Source organism: Lipophrys pholis, assembly GCF_963383615.2.
Source record: "Lipophrys pholis genome assembly, chromosome: 2".
Taxonomy (NCBI): Eukaryota; Metazoa; Chordata; class Actinopteri; order Blenniiformes; family Blenniidae; genus Lipophrys; species Lipophrys pholis.
Window position 1 is genome coordinate 3365520 of NC_137636.1, and position 20140 is coordinate 3385659.

The 20140-nt window shown below is 42.0% G+C and overlaps 1 protein-coding gene across 2 annotated transcripts in view; it reads right to left on the reverse strand.

The window, feature by feature from the left end:
- znf609b (zinc finger protein 609b) overlaps positions 1-14432 on the reverse strand; it is a 108489-nt gene extending 94057 nt beyond the window's left edge. For both annotated transcript variants that reach the window (XM_080493579.1, XM_080493580.1), the window contains exon 1: positions 13847-14432. The gene's annotated coding sequence lies outside the window, so the exon portion shown is untranslated. The remainder of the gene's footprint in view (positions 1-13846) is intronic.
- Positions 14433-20140: the final 5708 nt, after the last annotated feature.

The following is a 20140-nucleotide window of genomic DNA, read 5'->3' on the forward strand; positions in this document are numbered from 1 at the left end:
GTTTTCTGCTTCTTAATATTTTACCGTCTCCCACCAGTTTATTAAATCTCCTATTCTGTTTACTTAACATAAGTTCAAAATTATACACACTTAGTACTCATGTACAATATTTTGTGTCAACTACACTTGGATGAAAGCATTTTACGAACAAAGATAGTATGCTATTGAAGTACTTTTTTTGTTATTCTTGATTGTATACTTACATACAATACTTATTGAGGAAAAAAATCTCTTGTGTGCATTTGTTTCTTTGTTAGTGTTATTTCAGTGTAAATAATGTGTAATTCCATACATCTATGACCCTCATCTATTTACATCTATAAATAATCTATCGGCCCTGTAACCATCTGTTTCCATTTTCTATATATTTACAGATTTCTGGTAAAAAAAAAAAAAAAAAAGATTCAAAGTCGAGTGGGTTTGTTCCACATTTGAATAACAATGCTGGATTTTATTTATGCCAGCAAGGCGTTTGTACTCGATGCAGAACGAGGAAGCAGCCTCAAATAAATCATGATTCATCACATTTGACACTTGCAGGAAGAGAGAATGAGGAAATTTGATGTGAAATACTGAATTATTTGTGAAGAATTTCACACAAATCAAGAGATAAAAGGAAAACAAGCTTATAAAGAAAAGATAAAAACTTGGGAAATGTGTTTTTCTTCTTATTTCATGAGGTTTATCGTGGTACTGCTCTCATATTGGAACCAAATTATTACTGGAAATTAGATGACCATTTAAAAGCTAATGGATACGGACTGAGGGTTGTAACCTGGTTGACCATGTATGGAAGTGTCCTTGGGCAAAAAGTTGAATTCGAGTTTCTCACATTGGTGTGCAAAGGTGTGATGAAGTCCAATTTATATATAATCCAGAGGTGATGTAACTTGGGCAAACCATTCCCAAAGGTGGCTGAAAGCAGCGCAATGATACACAGAACTGGTGTACTGTCTTTAAATGATTCATTTTGTTGAGTATGTGAAGCACAAACCGTCCACATGGAAGAATGTGACAATTATTTATTCCTGATCTGATGTAACTTGGTCCAATCAACAACACATGTGGCTCAATTTAGCTCAGAGAAAAAATATGTAGTTTGCAAAATGAAGAGATGCTTTTGTTTAGCTCACTTGGATATTCAGAGGAAACGTCGCCAGCGTAGAAAAATGTGGCATTCGTAGCTTTCATTCTCCATCACAGTTTGACTTATGACAGAAACTATTTTGACTTCATATGAACGACCTCTTTTCCCAGGCGGCTTCCTTTTACATTCAACCTCCTCTTTGCTGCCATGTGTGATGAAAAAACAGCAAAATGTCAAATTTAAGAACCTGGAAATACACGACTTCTTATTCAAACACTTTCATTTTCTGTTGATCGGCCTACACTTCTCCACTTAACTACCTCTGTTATCTGCCTGCAATAGTCAACTTTGGACTCTTGCTTGTTTTGTCAATAATTTAAAGATATTTAGCATATTTCCTAGAAAACAGAACAGCCGTACTTTCTTCCGCAGAACTGTGCGAAGGAGTAATTGATGTGCGAGTAACCAAAACCAGCAGCCAGACAATATGAAATGGTTGAAAATGATCCAAATGTGGCCGCTGAGGGCAACCGGCCAATCATTACTATCAAACCCATGAGGGTCCGGGTAACATTTCCAGCAAATACGTGCCAAAACTGGAGATTGGTGAATCTAATGGGAATTTCTTGTAAATCTACACAAGGAAGAATCCCATTTGAAGCCAGTAAAGCTTAACATTTTTTTAATAAAAAAATCCACCACACAGCTGAAATATATAATTCCTGGGAAACAAGCCCTCTGACATGCATATTGCTGCAGAATCAAACAATTACAGCCTTTAATCCCAGTTAATTCTTTATCCATGCGCAGCTAAAAGGGAGCTGGACATAATCAGCGTGAGCCCGAGGCAGTAACCCTTCGGTGGTCTTTATGTTGGAGCCGCTTTGATGGGAACGTGTTTCAAACTAAAACGATGTAAAACTCTATACATCTGTTTCCACGTGTAGCCAGGCAGCGAGATGAAACGGGACAACAGGCCGTTGCATAACCATCAACTCTTTTTGGACACAATGAAAGTTTCAAAGTAGCCGCAGCTCCCATTGATCATCCGTCTCCACCGTTTGTAGACGTTCCTGCTCGTTCGCTCGTCAATATCGCAAGTGAGGCTGGAGTCACGCGAGAGGCGGCGGTTTGTCTTTGATTGGACACGCGACGGCGGATCCAGCAGCATGATTAGATCAACGGGGAGAGGGCCTCCCACTCGCTGCCACCGCGCCGCAGTATTGATGGGTTCGGAGAAATTCCCACACATCTTATCTTCAAAAGAACTTTCTGGCTACAATCCGAGTTCTACTCGAAAGCAAGTCTTTATACGCAAGAATGTGACATTCTTAGAGCTCAAAACCCCGACTTACAGCAGGGTAGGGGGTGGGCGATTGTAGTCTGCAAATTGACAAGATGGAAGAAAAAAGTGGAAAGATAAAAAGAATTTAAAAAAAACAACAATTCATGACATTTCCTTCATGCTGGCGTATTCATCAACCATCTATAGATGGAAAATTACTATCTGTAGACGGAGCGGTGGTGAAAAGATCACCAGTGTCAGGGACGAGTGAGGCCTGTCTGGTTAACGAGGTCACGTTGGTTATGAGTGGATGAATGAAGACAGTCCTGTAAGCAATAGGGTGTTCAGCACACTAAAATGCAAATTGACAGAGCTTTGTAATGACGACTGTGAAACACACACACACACGCCAAAGGGAAAGAAAAAAATCGGCTTGAATTGACCCATAATTGCGGCGGCTTTCCTTTCCAAGAGACGCAGAGGACGATACTTCAAAACCAAAGCAAACGAGCCAGCGTTTCTGCAGCACTCAAGATTGTGCTGCTGTGCCCACAAAAGCTGACAATATCTTTATAGCTGGTGTGTGTGCGTGTGCGTGTGCGTGTGCGTGTGTGTGTGTGTGTGTGTGTGTGTGTGTGAGTGAGTGAGGGGGTCGAGTGTAACCTGGGCCCGCATCCCAGGAAAAGATGGATCACCGGTTTCTGGCAAAGCAGCAACCACAAAGTGTGCTTTTTTTTCTCTCTTTTTTTTTCTGCTGTAACTGGCAATTTAAAAACGAGAATCGGTGCTGTAAAAACTAGCAAAAACCCTGTGTGCAGGGGTGGAAAGAGTACTTAAAATACTCAAGTACTGCTGCTGTTACGGTGCTTTAAACTGTACTCAATTGTGAGCTTTGACTTGGTGAGCTCTGCAGCCTGTGGACTCCCAGGCTGTGTGTGAAATCACTGCATCATATTCAGAGGTGGAAAAAGTACGGAAAAGCTGCAATCAAGTACAAGTACTATGAGTAACTGTCTTGTCAGCTGGTTCTTTTTTTATTTCAGGACTTGTTGGATTTTTTGGGAATTTATTGCAACTTGCACTTTAGTGCCGAATAGCTTTTATTTGTTGTTTACACTTCTTGCTGCAGCCCACATTCACACTGGGCTTCAGACACGACTCCACTACATGTGCTACTCAAGTATTGCTGGATTTGTAATCAATTACAAATGAAAAACAACAACAAAAAAACAACTCAAATATTCCAAGTTCAAGTTGAAGTCCAAGTTTACAAAAAGTAGAATTTTCATTGGCTCCGAGCACCGTTGTTGTGTAAACGGACACCCAGAACGTTTTTATGCTGTTTTTCACTTGACAGCGTTGTTCAGTAAACAGTGTGGAGAAAATCACACAATTGTCGACAAATATCGGCATAAAGCCATTTTTTCTAGCTCTATATAAATGTATAGCCGAGAAGCATGTCTGAATATAGGCTAAGCTGCTAACCTACAACGGGTAGATATAAAAGTAGACTGCATGTTGGAAATTATACTTTACTATGAGGAAAAACACACATAAAAAAGACAAGATATAAAAGTAAAAGGTAAAGATTTTATTTGTATTTCTATGTTAAATATTGAGTGAATTGGCAGGTGTGTTAAATAAAAAGTACTACTCTCATGTTGCAGTTCTATAAAAAATAAATAAAAATAAAATCTATTTTGGGAGCAAACCCAGGAGCATTTGTCCCCCATCACGAGTGATGCTCGCTGGTCCACAGGATGGACGGATGGATGGGCGGATCAATGGGGACAATAGAGGGGCAGATCAGATTCACACCATTTGTTCACTCTGACTCTTCACATTACTGGTCAAGCGGAAAAGGAAGCACCTCAGAGCAGCTTCAAATCAAAACAACTAAATGTTTTACACGATCCAGTTGGATGTACACTTTAAGATTTTGATGAGCCGAGATGATGAGATTAACCGTGTTGACTTTAAAGCTTTAGTATTACGTTGTCGACGCTTTCACGGATGGCCGAATAAATGTTTGTGCGGCTAAAGATAGGCTGTGATAATCTTGCGATGAGTGACCGTGTCTAAATTTAAAGATTATTCTCTCGCTATCCGTCTAACAAACAACTGAAATGTAAAAATCAATGCAGCTTTGGACCAAACGACAGCATGCAGACTTTGATGGAGGTTAAATATTGGACCAGTTTCACCCAAACCAGAATTTTTTCCTTTCACTGCATTACTAATACTCCAATGGCTGAATTTATTTTTCTCTTCGTTGTATATAGACGACATACAGGAACATGATTATCTTCATATATTGACGTAGGCCAATGAGGTCTTTCCTGAATTTCCTGCAGTTTAGAAAACCCACATCGCGCAGGTTAATAACAGCTAATGAGCTTATCGAGTGATAAAATGACAGAATTTAGGGGAGACTTTTTACTTTCAAGGCCTTGGCATTGGGAATCTAAACAGAAATACTGTTCAGTTAACCTGATTTTATTCCTTTCGGACAGGTCCTGAGTAGTTCCTCAGTTAAATTACTCCTCACGGACAAACCTCCAAATAAATGCAGTTAGAAAATGTCAGAGGAACACATTAGGTTCATGGACTAATTAAAATAAACAAGATCAAAAGTGGGTTAACTGGTGTCACTCACCCCGTGAAAAACCCAAGAGCTGCATCTGTTTCTCATGTCCACAATAAGCACTGCTTTCGCTGCAAACGACATCTGAACCTCATCATTTTGTTCATGTTGAAAGATGATGACTACAATCTGCCACCAGTCCAAGTTTCTTTTACCACAACAGCCCAATAAAATACTTCTCCCCCCCTCCTTCACAGAACACTTATTACAGAAATGTGACGGTTATCAGAAGCAGACCTGCTCAGCTGTTAAAACATATGCAGTAAATACCTAAACTGCTCAGTGTTCGGGGTCCAGCAGTAGAGCAATGGAAACCTAAAAACCTGAACGGGGCCGAGTTTGACCAGCGACTTAATGAGCATTAATCAATAATTATCTGGAGATCTCCTTTGGTCAGTTACTAGCAAAGGTAATGAGTCTGTGCTAAAACCAAGACGATGCCATCAAGAAACAACTATTTATGGATATAAGCCACAAATAATTACTCTCGCTGCTCAAGTGATGGACCAATAATCCCTCTACCTGGGATTGGCCCTACAAACTGAGAGCCGATAAAGCTTAAATCAATGCAATCTTTCATTTTTTCCATAGATCTTCATGAACTAATGGGACTTTACATTTCCAGCCTCCCATCTTGAAGTCGGGTCATGTGTTGTTTTTCCACTCGAGCTTTGGGTGATGGGCGCTTCCCACCAGTGCGCTCAAACCAGCCCATCCCCCGCCGCTCAGGACCAATCGCTTCTAATAAATCTCAACCTGTACGACGCTATAAATTACAAAGAAGCTGCATCTCATCTCAGCCTGGTTTAATGACGCCAACTACACTGCGAGGCTTCATATGAGCCAACGGCCATTTGGCTTGTTTTGTCTTTCCAAAAGCAGAAAAAAAAAAAAAACAAGAAAGTATTATGTGTCAATATGTGGACAGAATGGCCAGAACTGAACGGCTTCTCAGGGTGCCTGAAAGTCTTGAGACGAACTCGCCACCTTTTGAATCTTGTTCGTTTGCCACCAGCTGGTGTGGGGCCACGAGATGACGGTGGCCTTTCAAAGCCAACATAATCCCCTTGTCCTGAGATAATCTGATGCTTTGCACCTCTAAACAAACACTGCTTGGTTCTCTTCATCCACAGCGTTTCTTACATATCCACCCAGACAAAGAACCAGGCCCAACCCACTCACGATTGGGTATATTTTTATTTTATAGCTGTATCCTTGCCAAAAAAAAAGAGTGAGTGCCTCTTGCTCCATTTTTCCTTCAAGATAAATTATCTGGCATTTTGTCAATATTATGTGTCTTTGGCGATACTCCATAGTTGCTGAATCTTATCAGTGACCTGACAGTTGTACTGTGAAAGTGCTCCAGGCTACTGTAATGACTAGCATACGGAGGTAAAGCATCATTCGTTTGCTTTCTGGGAATTCTTGGGATATTGCAAATGGTTTAGAAGATACTGGTATTAGAACTATGCAAGTTAATCCTGTGACACGATAAGAATACGAGGGTTAAAAAGGTAGATAAACAAACTGAATCCCAACAGAAAACAAACCCTTGGCTCTTTTTAAGATGGCTAATACTCAATTTGCCTATTTAAACACTTGTGACTGATACCAGTGAAAACAAATAGCTTCAGGAGAAAGTAGCTAGCTTTTTCCAGCATGACAGTTTCAGATTTCCCCCCCAAGAAATCATGATAGTTGAGAACTGGATTTATTGTAAGTGTAATTAGACAAGTTTAGATTATAAAATAGCTTTAGTGCAGCTGCTGAATCGGCAAATATGCAACATGTGATAATCTAATTGAATGTTGCGATAAATAAAGTAGAAGATGTGCTCCAGGATATGTTCTTTCAAAATACAATGTTCTTTGTAATGTCACAAAGAATAAAAAAAATTATAATTATCCATCGAGTGGGTATCTGGGACAATAAGGCTCGACCTGATTGGTCAAGCTTGTTTACATGAACAGAATGACTGCACAGTGCATGAAAGTATAATTCATTAGAATTCAGTACTTTGTCAGGTGTATATTGTATATGCAAATTCAATGACACATTTGCTATATTACAGCTCTAGTTGTGAACAATATATCTCAACATGAAACAAAGTAGAGCATGGATACAAAAACTAGTACTGTGTGACACAGCATGAAAACCTCTGTAGTAATTCTACTAAAACATATCCAGAGATTTTTATTTGAGAGAAGCCGTTTACACAGCAACAGATTCCAGTGAAAAACTCTGGTGGTGTTTTGACCATCTGTTTACACCACAATGGTGATCGGAGTCACTGAAAACAACTTTACGAAAGGTGGTAAATGGACTTATATAGCACCTTTCATCTGTGTGAGCAGTCCCAAAGCGCTTCACGTAGTTCATCATATTCACCCATTCACACCCCAATAGGAGCAACTTGGGGTTCAGTGACTTGCCCAAGGACGCTTCGGCATGTGGACAGGTGGTGATGGGAATCAAACCTTCAACCTTCCATGCTGCACCACCCCAGGTGGAAACCTTTCGAAAACACTCCGTCACTGTGTAAGCGGACAAACCCCCCCCCCCAAAAAACCAACCTTGTTTTCAGCGTTGCTGTGTGAAAGCTTTACTTTTCTGAAAGGGAAATGCAGACACCAGCCTTTACTTGAAATGTTGTCGTCCAAATAGGACCTCATAATCTCTGATTATCTTTCATACGCCTCGATTAAAATGTGCCGAGAAAAAGCTACAAAAGTTAACAAAAGGATAATTTCCCTTTAATATCTCCTTCAGATTCTTATCGACCTGACATGCTGTTCAACCGCAGATCTTCACAAACGTCTGAATGAAGTCACGGTGGCTTTATTTGCCTGTGAGGTAAACCTGACATGTCGCAGCTCAGTTATCACACGCACACCAAACTGCTGCTGAATAAGAAAGTGGGAATTTCCTCAAGTGACATTACTCTTGTTCAGCGTGGAGTGGAACATTTCACTTCACAAGCGACGACTCCGTCAAGATTTAAAGATTGTTTAAAATGTGTCTGGCATGCTGCAACGAGACTCCCAACACCCCGACAATGATTAGAACAAATTACTACTGCAACAAAAAAAAAAAAAAAAAAAGGTAATCAGACTCAGAGGCCTTTGAAAAGGCATTCAGCTCGAAAAGAAAGCCGTTTGAATCACTGAAAGAAAAAGAAATGAAGATGTTTACTCTCAAGAAGCAATGTTGTTATTACCAGGAACACCTGAGCTTGTATGAATTCAATTCTGGTGCAAATCCTCGGGGCTCGACACCGTTATCTTACAATCTTCTGGATTGATTTCAGTGCAGCGGAGCGCATGAGAAGAATGAAGATTAAGACCCGGGATCAAATGCTCTCAAAATGCACAGAATCAATACAAAAGGAGCCAGTAATAATTCTGCACTAATCAAACCCCATCATAGCCAAAGTCAAAGGCTTGAATTATTCAGAGAAGTGGTTTGCAGCCCGAGGTCCGGGACCCCCGGGGTCACAAGAGGGGCCCGAGGCTAGGTCTCTTCTCTCAGGCTGTCAAAATGACATTTTCACACGTCCAAGAAACCCAGAAGACATTTATATAACAGATTTAAGTAAATGTGATATTCTTTTACCAAGTCTGTCTGTTCTTGAGTACTGACATAAATCTTTATCACCGAAACGTAGTAGCTTTAATTGGTATTTTTGCCTGTTTTTTTATGCTTTACCTAGTGCTATTTATTTTTTTAATAAATTATGTTTCTTCAGTTCAAATGACTGACATAAAGGTCGTTTGGATTTAAACTGTTATGACTACACGCCGTCTCTCAGGTGGACAAGTTCTACAAACACACCCACATCATTGCAACAGTTGATAATACCACTAGATCGTCAGCAAAAGGAGTAATAATGCAGAATAAAAGAACATGAATGAAAGTATTACTTTTCCTGCCATTGTTAGCCGCTTTCACAAAACCTCCGATGAGGAAATACTGATGTACACAACCTTTCTAATGGGTTTCTTCTTTATTAAGAGTACATTTAGGTACAGTGTTGAAAAATGAGTCGATTGAAAAAAAGCACATCATGCACTCTGTGGATTTAGAGCTTCCCATATAAAAAGAAAAAAACTGAATAGTGCAAGAAGATTGCGCCTATTAGCTTTATTTTATTTTTCAAACAATGTTTTTAGTAGTTGAATAGTCTAACCGACCTATTTGATTCGTACAGTCACATCAGATAAAGACTTTCTGAAATGGATTCACGTATGTTGTTCAATGAATTTGTATAAAGACAATTTATCAAGACTAGATTGTCTTCATATTTCTGGTTTACGGAGTGTAAACTGTGGTAAATCCTAATGACGTGAATATGAATTGTCATTTTTCAATGAAGAACTGGACTGTTGATGATAATGTGCGAAACGAGCTAGTTTATTGCTAACACAACAGCAATAGCGTGAAAGCCTCAATGTGGGCGAGTTTGTGGCAACGTCCTGCTAAAAACTGCAGAAATCGTGAAAGAAGCAAGTTAAGAGTTTCAAGGAGACTTACATGATGAAAACATGAGCTTTAGTAGCCTAAATGTAGTTTTGTTTTTTGTAGATATAATTGAATAATTTGCAGTCAGTAATAATGTCTTATAATGCATGGATTATTTGTTATAATGAAGATGGATACATTTTAGAGATTATTTGTGCTATTATTTTTTTTTTTTTTTTTGAAAAGGTAATTTTACTCAACACCTTCTTTTAACTGCATTACTTCCTGTAGTAGGTTCATAACATCAGACTCAAGGACGGAGAATCATTCTCACTTTAATTCATTCAGGTTTCAATCTTTACATTGCTATAAAAACGGAGAATTATATGTACCATCCTGTTTTTGTTAACGATTTAACTTTATCAAGGGCTCCTTTGTTTTAGTTTTTCTTGCAAATGGAGATGAAAAAAAAATCACTGGAGTGTTACGCTAACTAACATTTTCAGAGTGTTTTTCGACTTTTTTACACTCCAACTCATAAAATAGTAATAATTTATAGGTTATTTTGCTGCACTGGTCCCATTTACATTAAACTGGTTTGTATGATCCACTTCAACAAAAATTATACAAATTCACAGATTTGTTATATATACATATATATATATATATATACATAGGAAGGGTTTGTGAAAGGAAACATGTCCAAGACACATATTACTGAGACTTTAAGTGCAAGCAGTAAATAGAAAGTTGTGTCTTCAGTTCACAAGCTACGCTACAGCCACGGCTTACACACACACACACACGCACACGCACAGCATATTTGCGATAAGCTAATATTGACAGATGACAGACTGGCCAGGCCAATTCTACGGGTCTGCGTTGAACAGACTCGCAGCTCAATTGAATCTGATGTCCTCTCACAATCTCCCAAATATCAGGCAGCCCGGTAATGAAGAAAGCTCCGTGCCCTGGCGTTCAGACACGCCACGTAAAGGACCTTGAGAGCTGCGCTGTAAGCACTCCAGCAGCTCCACTTGTAAAAACAGAAACACGCAACACATGACAAATGAGATCAGCCGGTCACATCTGATTAACTGCGAGCGCGCCGTGCAAACGCCGAGCGTGCTCATGTCACGACGGCTCCAGCCAAATCATTCCAAAGTACACATCCTCATATTTATATACGCTGTGCGTACACACAACGTCACTTTTATATATGGAGATTGCTTCATTTCGGAGGCAGGAAATAGATTCTTCATTTTCTGTATCAACACACGAGGACAAATTAGTAAACCGTAGCGTCGCCGGCCTTTCAATGAAATGCAGAGTTGTGGTGTGAGACCTTGACTTTCTGAACATGTTGAATACTTTAACCTCCAGCTGCGTCCCGAGCTGCAGACGTCCTGGTTGGTCTTTAATGTGGTGCTGACACACTCTCTGGAGCAGCACGGAGCGCAGCGTTAGCCCAGAGTGGTCTTGTAAAGAGGAAAATGTTGGGCTTTAATTGAATGACTCACTTCACTGAGGTGGGACGGCCAACAACACGGGCCAACAGACATGGAGCGGACCTTCATTTTCTGTCACATTGGAGGGAATTAACCCTCTTATCCTGTCACCACTCTCGGGGTTTAACTCCAACACTGTTTATCATGATCAAAACACACCAGGAAGCACAGAATTAAAGCTTTAGGACTATACAAGATGATTTTTTTTTTTTCCCCCTTCATCCGGTGCCACAAAACATGTTGAACCTTCATCATGTAGATCAGACACCTCGTAAACCTTGACATACAGTTTGGTTATATCTAGAGTTTTTACCATTTTTGAGCCATTTCAGCAGATTAACGATACATTTTCACCATCGTCAGCTTCTTTAGCAATCAGTTAGAGTCAATCTAATCAGATTGACTTGTTTACATGACATCACTATTGGATTACTTTTGGTCCATGTAATCACAGCTGCTGTTCACTGGTACCTCAAAATAACACATTACGCTACCATTTTTAAGATATTATGATGATAACGGCACACAAAGGCCAAAATTAACCTGCACTAATTAAAAGTTTGTCTTTTTTGCCCTGGATTATAATTTTATGAGAGGAGTTGACAACCGTGTCGGTCAGTCCGTTTCCTTTAGACGTGTTACTACCGGCAGTAAAAAATCACTGGAAACATTCGTCTCTCCGTCAAGGATACATCCCAGCTAACAAAATATTAATACTGTCATTTCCACGTCACAGTTTCACAATATTGTCGGTGTCTACAATACTCTCATTCCAGGAGATAAGTAGGAGTGAAAAACAGACACTCATAATGTTAGACGCTCTAGTACAACCTATCCTCATCTAGCTTCCATATAGCTACCATGTAGCTAACCGGTAAAAAAAAAGAATTTGGATACGCAATCAATTTGATTTTTATTGATAGTTAATCGCACAATTTTTGTGAAATTATCTAATTTTGATCACAATTTAAAGCTACCTAATGTATCTCTATGTATGTTTGTCCATACAGCAGCTTACTAAATGTAATTTTCTCAACGCTAAAATTCGCACATTAGCGTAGCATTTCAAAACATCATCGGTATTGGCAGTGGTGGACGTAACAAATAAACACTGACTTTAACTGTGATTATCAGGGGTTTTCTCAGGGTGCATTGTTATCATATTCAAGGATGAATTATACACAAAAATACAAGTTAAAATATTGTTTGAAATACTTATTTAGCCTATGTGAAGTAATACTTCCGTAAAATTAAAACAAAAAGCAACAGTTACCTCTCAAATCTTGAAGGCTCCGTTTACGGGATAAAATCTCCAAGAGAAAACAGAAAAATGTCGTTGCGTTTTAAGGTCCATTTACATGACAACGGTGCCTGAAGCCACTGAAAACAGAACTTTATGAAAACGGCTACCAAAGTAAAACTTTTTCAAAATGCCCTGTCTCGATGGAAAGAAAGAGAAAATACAACATTTGCGAAATTCTACTACTGTGCAACAAGACTGTAGTAAACAGTTCTGCACATGCTCAGTAGATGGACATTAACAACAATTTTTGTCGTCCATGTTCTCCTGGGACTTGGTAGTTTTATTTTGACAGTCACCGTAACAACAACCCAACTTGATCGTCTGTCCGTACGAATGTCCTCAAATTGTTTATAGCATAAACGCGTATGTTTAATATCATAAAAACAAACCGCGCAAACTTGTGGCTCAGCATGATACGTACGCGGTTTTCAGCATTTCTGCAGTTTGCATGTGAACTGACATTTTTAAAAATATTTTCATGTAAACACAAAAACCTTTCTGAAATGTGTTTTCACTTGAATTGTCGTGTAAACGGCACCCGAGGCCTCACTTATACTTCAAACGCGAACGATGCAGGAAGGTTATGCATTGCCGCAAACGATCTCCGGGGAGCCTCTGCGCCGACGCTACGTCTACATCCAAACGCCTCGAGCGACACGGCGCAGATCACGAAGGCTGTGATTCATCCCCCCCTACTTCGTCACGCTAAGAAACTCCACATGCGATGGATCGTGGAGTTAATTGGCAATTTATAGAAGCCGTTAAATTGAAGAGTGAACTGCAAACGCCGCCGAAGGGCAGGTCAAGACGTTCAGGTACTAGCGGCGTCCGCAACGCTGAGCACACCGAAAACAAAATACGGACAAAGCTAGCTTTTAGCACGCCAAAAAATTTGCAACGTCACCGCCAACCTTATAGCCAAATGGCTGCTTAGGGCCAGAAAATAAACCGCGAACAACGAGTTGCACGCCTGATCTTTCTTTTACGCCCCACCTAGCGTTGCGGCGGTGAACTACTTCCTTGGCAAATACCACGTTGACGCAGAACTTCCAGGGTGAAGGGACTCCGTTGACGGGGGCCCTAAATCTGCCCCCCCCACGGACCCCAGTGGGGTCCGCGGTGCCCGGGTTGAGAAACCACCTGACTGTGGGAATCTGCTGCTGTGAGATGTTTACACAAAACAATCGGTTTTGACATTTTAAACGGGGGGGGGGGGGGGATTATGAGCGGAGCAGGCGCTGTGTGGCCGCTGGAGGTGGCTGTCAGTCCGGGTGAACGCTTCCAGTTAGCCGTTAGCCGTTAGCACCGAGCCGAGCCGCCGTGTTTATACGTCGGGTTCGATGCTAGCGGAGGCTAACGGGGGGGGGGGCTAGCCGAGCCCGCCGCGGCTGCGTGCGGGCTGACAGGCTGAAACAATGAGCCCCGAGCCCCGAGCCCCGCCGCATGCAGTGTGGAGCGAGTCCGTCCGCACCGTGCTAACGAGCCGGAGAACCGTCAACAATACCAGGAGAAAAAAAAACACACACACACGAGCAAGACAGGGGAAAACGCTCCAACTTACCGACTTAACTACACACTCCTATTCCAAACCGTAGTCTGTCCATGGCGGTTTGCGCCCCCGGGAAACGACAAATCACAGCGGCGGGCTTGAGTGAGACGAAAAGCGCTTTAAAAAAAAAATTTAAATAAAATAAAAAAATAAAAAACCCGAAGCGGCAGAAAGCAGAGGCAGCCCCAAGACATCCACCACGGGAGAGGAGGAGGGAGGCCAGCGATCACTGGGCTGCCATCACACCGGGAGACACCGTCCGCGTCCCGAACGCATTCCGCCGCCACTTCACTCCTCTGCCCCCGAAACCTTCCGCCAATTAATCCCACCGCGGAGAGCTCTCCATCCAGGGTAATTCCTCCGTGTTCACCGTGTTCGAGGACGAGCACTGCTACTGCTGCTGCTGCTGCTTCGTGTGGGAACTGATACAATGTAGCCGAGCAGCGGCAGCCAGGGCAGCGTGGAAAGCCCGGACACGGAGGCCCGCTCCCGGATCGAACTGCCGCGCTGCACCGGCGCTCCGAGCGCAAGACGCGGAGCTGGAGTCTAGAGCCGTTCCGGAGCTGGAGCCGAGACGTGTGTGTGTGTGTGTGTGTGTGTGTGTGTGTGTGTGTGTGTGTGTGTGTGTGTGTGTGTGTGTGTGTGTGTGTGTGTGTGTGTGTGTGTGTGTGTGTGTGTGTGTGTGTGTGTAAATATGGTGGTCCACATTAAAAACGTTATATTTTGAGGTTTGAGTTTTTCTGGTCAGGCTGTGGTTATGGTGGGATAAGTTCAGGGTTGGGGTTAGTTTAGGGTTGAGGTAAGGTCAGGGTTGGGGTAGGTTCAGGCTTAGTGTACGTTCAGTATTAGGCTAGAGGTATGTTTGGGGTATGTTCAGGGTTGGGGTAAGTTTATGATTAGGGCTGTGCTAAATTCAGGATTGGGGTAAGTTCAGGGTTGGGGTAAGTTCAGGGTTGAGGTAAGTTTAGAATCAGGGTTGGGGTAAGTTCAGGGTTGGGGTAAGTTTAGGATCAGGGAAGGAGTAAGTTTAGAATCAGGGTTGGGGTAAGTTCAGTGTTGGGTTAAGTTCAGGGTTGGGGTAAGTTTAGGATCAGGGCAGGAGTAACTTTAGGATCAGGTTTGGGGTAAGTTCAGGATGTGGGTAGATACAGGGTCAGGGTTTAGGATTACTCTGTTTACATGACAACAGTACTCGGAGCCACTGAAAACACAACTTTTTGAAAACAGCTCCCAAGGTGGAACTTTTAGAAAGCGCTCCTGCGTCAGCTGCTGGTCATGCGTACCACAGCCGTAGTTATGAGCACATATGTGTGAGTAGATGGGCAGCAACAACAATGGCCGCCTCCAAGCGAAGTGTTTTCTTGAAACGTTGTCGTGTAAACGGGTCCTGAGTTTTTTTTAACCATTTAATACGATTTACTGTCGTTTTGTTTGGGTCATGAGACTGATTTCGATTCACTGTGAGGAAGAGAGTCTCAGTGGTAATATTCTAACAGAGCTTGTGAAAAAGCCTCCGGCTGCAGATACAAACACTGATCATTTGTTCCCCCCCGCTGCAGTTTGGATCCATTTTTCATGAGTTCAGGTGTTTTTTGGCGGTTTGTTCATGCGGCGTTTTCCCGTGAGGAAAGTGGCCAATCAGCCCGCTGGAGCTCCACCCGATGAACTAAAGAGCTTATCTGAGGAGGGTAAACAACAGTTAAGGGGATTTGTCACAACCTGGCAACGCGAATGTTGCCGATATCAGCAGCTTGTAAACCAACAAAAAAAAAAAAAAACCCACCTCAGTTGAGTATTTATTCCACATTAATGGGGCTTCTCCAAGTGGGAAGATTGGAGCTGATGTCTAAGACTTCATGATGTGTGCAGTCACATCTGCTTTAACGGGACATAAACGCCAGGGGCGGAGCTACTGTGGGTGCTACTGGGGGGGTCACCAGCCGGCCCCAATGCAAAGAGGAAGTGACCGTATTTGGTAACATCCTGATTTCTTCCCTTTTCTTTCTACGTTGATGAGAAGCATAAAATACATTATAAAAAATATCTGTTTGAAGTAGTGTTGGATTTTTTTGAATGTGTGTGATTAATGACAGACTCTTCAACCTTTTCATACGTTGACGTGAACATTTTTGTGTTTAATTTTCCCCCTTTGAACATTTTTTTCCAAGTAAAAACGGAAAAATCTCGTAGTGTTTTTTGGTGTCCGTTTACAACAACAGTGCTAAATAGCAAAATTGAACTTTATGAAAATGCTCCGACTCCGGGAAAACGCCATTGGTGTGTGTGTGTGTGACTGGGTGAATGTGATTAACGATGGGAAGCGATTTAGGGCTGCTCGCGCAGGTGAAACTTGTTATATAAGTGAAGTACATTTACCATCTATTACCATCCAAAATGGGTAAAATGCAACTTTTTAAAAACGTTGCAGCTGCACATGCGCACCTTGGCTGCAGTAAATAGTTGTTCTGCACATGCTCAGTAGATGGACAATAACAACAATGTTGACCTCCAGAGAGTCATGACTCCCAGTCCTTAATCTCCTCGGAGTTGGTAGTTTTATTTTGACAGTCACCGTAACAACAATCCAACTTGGGCGTCTGTCCACTAGAATGTTGGTGTTCTCCCGTTGTTAATGTTTATAACGTGTTGTTCTCTGCACGCATGTGTGTGTGTGTGTGGTTTCATTACAAAAACCAACTAACAGCACCCACTATTGGCCTGGCGTGCTCACTACGTCATTTTCACTGTGTCCATGTAAACGGATGTGGTTTTCAAAATGTCGCTGTGTAAAGAAAAACGTAAAAAAAAAAACTTTGCTTTTTCATTTGAAATGTTTTCGTGAAATCGGGAATTGAACACGGAACAATCCGATGCGCCGCCACGAGGACTTTTAAAAGTCAACATGGCAGGGCGATGGAGCAGTTTTCGGGTTCCTCCGATTGGCCCCCGACGCTTAATTTTTTCCAGACCCGCCTCTGACAAATCAATATTTACTCATGTTAAACTCACACAAAAAAAAAGTCGGCGCTGAGGTGAAGAGTCGATCGTAAAGGGAAGTGTGCACGCTACCTTTGCGCCTCGTTTTATTGGAGTAGATTTACTAACAAATAACCGGAGGGGAATCTCTCAGAAAGAAAAAAAAAAAAAAAAACCAAAAACCTGATTCCGACAATGAGAGCCTTTGAGATATTCCAGCTCTCACAGCCTGCACGGATAACCTTTCATGTTTACCAGCTTCAAACACCACCGAGGCTTTAAGTCGTTGTCTCACTCGGCGCTGGTTTCCCAGGCAACAAGAATATGATAATGTTGCCTTTGACATGACAGAAGGAATCATCTCGCTAACAAACAGAGACAACAGGCACAGGCAGGGCTCGGGGAGAGGCCGGGAAGGCGGTGGGGGGGGAGGGGGGGGTGAATTAATGGACTCATTTTCACACAGAGGGAAACGCAGCAGCAGCAGCTCCTCACCATCCTCCATCTTCCTCTTATTGCCTCTGATGCATTCCTGCTGGCAGGCACACTCTGGCCTCCCCCCGGGGAGCAGCCCGCCTCCATCGCTGAGCTAAAGAAGAGTCGGTGGCCGCTTTTTTTTTGGGGGGGGGGGGGGGGGGGGCTGGAGGGTGCAGATTTTCTGGTGATGGCTCCAAACTGAGCATCCCGAGCCTCACAAACCTGAAATGAACAAGCTGTGTGGACGGCATGTGTTTTCCATCAGTGGGAGAAGGGGGCTAATCAGGCAGCCATGTGGAATCACAGAGGGGCTGGCTCCATTCATGTGATCATCTTTCCATGACTCCATAAAAGAAACTGTAAAAGCCCCGGCGCCCGTCGAGAGGAGGCATGCTTTTCGAGCACTCGTGTGTCAGATCGCAGCCGAGAGCAGATTTGTAAATGACGGCGAGATGGACGCAGCAGAATGGAGTGATTGTAAACAACATAATTACTGATAACATTGATTGTCATTGTCTGTAATGACAAGACACTCAGTCTGCCCACTGTTCCCACCGCACTGGATCCGCTTTGCTGTGGTTGTTTTCATGTGTTCCGTTCCAACTGGAAAACTCTGGCTTTATTTTCATTGATAGAAAAACATTTTGTTTAGCAGCAAGCTCTCGCAGCAGCTTCTGTATCCACTGCGCCTGAATGAATGTAAAGACGTGTGAAACTGTGTAAAAATACAGACTGTTGGCAGCACAGTTACAGTAGTATTTCATTTCCTTCTTTAGCTTCTTTTCTCACTGTCCATTTATTTGTTTCATGTCTAACCACGCAACTTTATGTCAAAGATATCGTAATCGTTTTAAAACACAAAGCATTATATGTCTTCATTTTTGTAAAAATGATCTTTCAAAAAAAAAGTAACCATGTAATAAAAACCAAATAAACAACGTAATGAATGCATCTGCAAAGGACAACAATATATTTTTGTTGTTGAGCTCTGAAATCTTCTACTTGGTGTGTTTGTAGTTATTGTTGTGAGTTTTACTGCGACGACTCTGATTAGATATTCGGGCTCATTTTAGCAACAATTCCGAGTGAAAATTCTCAGAACAACTGAAAGTGTAACTATTTGAAATGCCGCTAACGGTCATGTATACCATGGCCAAAATAAACACAGTATTCTCCAGAGTATAAGTCCCACTGGAGTATAAGTCGCACTTATTTTGAAATTTATTTCTCAAAATCCAAGAGCAAGAACAGACATTTACTCTGAAAGGAGAAGTTATCCAGTCTTTTGTCATGTTTTTCCGTGTGAAAATGACCATCAGTGGCAAGTTAGGTCCATTTCCACAAGATGCCAGCACCACTGTGAAATGGGATTTCTTATGACCAGTTGTTACTATTTTCACACTTTTCTGCCCTTTCTCTTGCAACCCTTCGGCTTCGATGGCTGTGCCCGACCGGCTGGGCGTGTTTAGGTCGGGCGTGTGATCTCCGATGCCGGTGGCTATGCTAACGGCTGACCGATGAAGTTGGCTTCATACTCGATCATCTTGGTGGAAAAGAGATTGAAGCGAGTCGTCGCATCCTGGACAGAACAGGACAGGCGTTGTTCACCCAAACACCAGCTGTGTTATATATGTCATAGATTTTGACGTATAAGTTGCAGGACCAGCGAAACTATGAAAAAAAAGTGTGACTTATAGATCGTAAAATACGGCAGTTCTTCTTCACATGCATTAGTAAATGGACAATAGGATATCTTATCTTATCTTATCTTATCTTATAACAACAGTGTAACATCGTCTTCGAAACGTTGCTGTGGAAACGCGAAACTTTTCTGAAGTGAAAACACAAAAACGATGTATTTACACTTGAAACGCTACGTAAACACGGACGTTTGTACTAGTCGGTCTCATGGTGAAGTACCTTCAATCAATATATTCTATCTGCAGCCGTGCGTCTCCCAGTGGTGGTGGTGGTGGTTCGTACTGCGTCGTCCCTGCAGGAGGGTTCCTGGTTTGAGCCTGTTGGCTGAAAAAAGCTCCTCCAGGGATTTGGGCTCGTCCAAAGACGTGTGTCAAGTGATTGGCTGTAGGTGGTTTACATCTGGTGACCCTGTCATGTATCCTTGGTCTACCCTGCTTTTCCCCCTGTGCTGGCTCCAACCCTCCTACTGCCCCCGAGCTGGAGTGACGAGGGCAGAGCCGACGGATTGATGGATGTTTTGTCTCATGAGAGGTTCCTTTACTTTCATGTCATCCACTTTGTGCAGTGTTTTGTCTTGTGGTCCCATGCTAACAATTACTTTGTCCAATAGCCCTGTTGGCTGCTGACCAGACAATCACAACAACTGTCATGGATACCTGCAGCCACAAAGACTTGCAAGAGTCTCTCATGCAGGTTCCACCGTAGAACCGAGTGATACACTCCTCACAGAGTTTAACACCTGATTATTTCATCTAAAATTGTATCTCTCCTTATAACCTAATTTCAGTGAAATTTTCTCTTTATAACTTGTACTTTTGTACCTGTTAAACGCCAACATACTCATAAAATGACTTTTATAACTTTCACACTGAATATAATTGAACAAAATCTACCAGAAGTGACTAAAGATTCCTGGAATTCTAGATGTACTGGATAAAGTGCCGGCTCAAGGTGGACCCACTATCTTTCCCTATGTTAGCCTCCATCCAATTAATTTAAGGTTTTTATTTTCCAACTCTACCACAGAGCACAAATAAGCATATTTCAAGGCAAAAGGCATGAAAAATGTCAAAGAGCAGCTTTATTGTCTCTTTCAGGAAACTGGTTTAATTAGCACTTAGAAACTAAAGAGACTTTAATACAAGATTGAAA